A 2901-nucleotide genomic window follows, 5' to 3' on the forward strand; every position below is an offset into this window, starting at 1 on the left:
GGAGGATTATTAATGCGCTCCTCCTCCTGTACTGCCTTAATATGCACATTCAGCACATCCAATGCATCAAAACATTGTTTTCTAGTTGGAGCCGCGCCTCGTTTTCAAACTGTATGGTTTGACTAAAATGAACAATGACAGCAATATAGTCCACGATGAGCAGCGCTAAAATCAACCTGCGTAGTTGTCCCTCCATTGTGACATTAGAAAGTGTCACATTTATCTTGCAAGTGTACTCTTCTTCAACGTTTGGTTAACTTCCTGGAGTTTTCAAGCATGGAAATTCTGATCAATAACAAACAGCGTTCTCACGCAACACATTTTATCTGGTCTGCTTGTAAATGCTGCCATGAGGACATGAACCAACTCCAGGCAATTATGTAACTGTGTAACAAAATTAGTCCCTGATTCAGACCAAAGCAAGCGAACTCTTGGTCTGAAAGCACCCTTAGTTCCATTACTTTCTTCTCTGGAGCAACTGCTGGGTCAAGTGCAACACCTGGTGGAAAAATGTAGCATACTGGCCCATGTTTGACTTTTATAAACCGGTTTGAAAATTTGTTTAAAGTCACGTAAAGAGGTCTGGATGAAAACCAGCACCTCCAATTTTGATGCCAACGATGGATCGCTCTCTCCAAGCTGTGAGTGAGTTGCTGCCCCAAGGGAAGGCCTTGTCTTGTGTACCAGTGAGAATAAAGTAAGGACTGGCAGGCAGATTGGAGAGGCCTAAACGGTAATGCAGGCATTGTATTGGACCATTGCAGTGAAGAGGGAACTGAGCCTGAAGGCGAAGCTCTCAATTTACCAGTTGCTCTACGTTCCAACCTTCACCTATGGTCACGAGCTTTGGGTGGTGATCAAAAGAACTAGATTGCAGATACAAGCGGCTGAAATGAGTTTCCTCTGTAGGATAGCTTGGCTCAGTCTTAGAGATAGGGTAAAGAGCTCAGACATCCGGTGGGAGATCAGAGTAGAACTGCTGCAGAACCAACTGGTGGGAGTGCCTGGGGATCTCTCAGGAGGAGATGAAAGACATTGCCGGAGTGAGGGACTAACTCGCTGAGCCTGCTGCCACTGTGATCCGGCCACAGATAAGCTGCAGGAATTGGATGTATGGACGGATTTCATGAGTTTCATGAGCCAGTAATATGCATTGGAACATGAAGCGTCTTTGCGTTCTTCAAAGCTATTTATATCTAACACATCTTTTTACAGAGACATGCATTGTAGGAGCTTTTGAACTGAAAGTTTGTGACCAGGCAAAAAGTCTAGATGAAAGTGAAATGGCCTGAAAAAGTTTGATACATAATGCATGGTATATTGGAGAAGAGCTGTTCGATGTGTTTTTATTTTAATGTGTTTGCACTGAAGCTCAAACTGGTCTGCACCTCACTGGCTTTCTGCTTCAAAGTAAAAGTTGCCAAATAATCTGAACACCTAGAAACACCCTAAAATAAGAAGTCAAAGCCTAAAAACACAAAGATTTTCAATCTTCAAGTAAAAATTCTCTTTTTTAAAAAAGTGTGAATAATCTTCCTAAGCTACCAAAATGTCTGAAGTCAATTCCCATCCCAAATTGACTTCTCTAACAGCTGGTGTGCATCAGTGCACTGAATGATTTACAGCTAGATCGAAGTCTGATTGTGGTTCTTTGTCTGATTTCTGAAGACAAAGAAAAATACCAACTGAGCCACCACAACAGCAAAGAAAAAGGACCAATTCCTGTCAGTCACCGCCCTGCTGTTTGTGGAGTTGTTAAGTCTTTAAAGAAAAGAAGCTAGTTTGAAGAGGTCCAAAGGTGCAGATAACCAACAAGACCGCCAGTTTATTTTCTCCAATGATCAATTTGTGGATGTAGGTGTGGCGTGGGGTGGTTTGTGTTTGTGTGTGTGCTCTCAACCAGTGCTCTTTGTTATGTTATACTGTGCTTCATTTGTTTTCTAAGTCGAAAATCCCCCTGAGATTTAATGCAAATGAGTTGACTTTTTAAAAGAAATCATGTTGTGTGTTCAGACAGCTAACAGCCACTCTGCTGCTGAGCTACTGCGAGGTGGCTGAGGCGAGCTCGCCGAGTGAATGGCGCTAAAGCAATTAGCATGTCCACTGCCTCCTGACATTCTGTGTGTTGTGTGAGGAGTATCTAATTAAGAGGGAAAAAACAAAACATTGTGCAATATCTCTGGCGTTAACGCAGCTGTGTGAAGCGAGCCAAAAAGAAATCTAGCAAACTCCCAGTTTTCATCTGAATTTTAAATCTGTGTGAGATGAGATCAGTTTCAAACACATCTAACATCTAATATAAAAGAGCCCCCTTTGTGTTATTATCTCAAATGATTGACAATTAGGCATTGATTTATGCACTGATGAACTGTGCGATGAGCAGTAGAATAATATTATTTCCTCCATGACTAATATTCCAAGAAACCTTAGTTTACACACTTCCTCTAGAGCACACAGTGAAAATGTAGATATCCCATACTGGGTGAAAATCTGTGACAGTTCATCTTAAAGCAAAAGAGCACTATCAAGATCAGATCGTTTATCAGATGTTCTGTGAAAAAGTGGCCACGACACATGTGATCTAGCAGTCCATTGGAAAAAAAGATCAAGAGGACACAGATAAAAAAGAGTTTCTCCATGCAGCGATGAGTCTGGTGAGAGCCAGAGATTGACTGTGGAGGTGTTTGATGAACCAGCGGTGAAATTACTCTCACTATTCCACTCCCCCCTCCAGCAGAAGCACAACTACCATTGCCACCTCCACACCTGGCAATTGAGAGAGAAAAGCTGATCAGTCATAGAACAGTTGTGAGTGAGTGTGTTGGTGCGAGTGTGTCTTTCTGGCAGCCCGCGCTTTCTTGTGGGCGTGCATGTCCGCGTGCTCGTCTGCGGGAGGGTTTC

Source organism: Epinephelus moara, chromosome 19 (genome assembly GCF_006386435.1).
Source record: "Epinephelus moara isolate mb chromosome 19, YSFRI_EMoa_1.0, whole genome shotgun sequence".
In the NCBI taxonomy this organism is placed as follows: Eukaryota; Metazoa; Chordata; class Actinopteri; order Perciformes; family Serranidae; genus Epinephelus; species Epinephelus moara.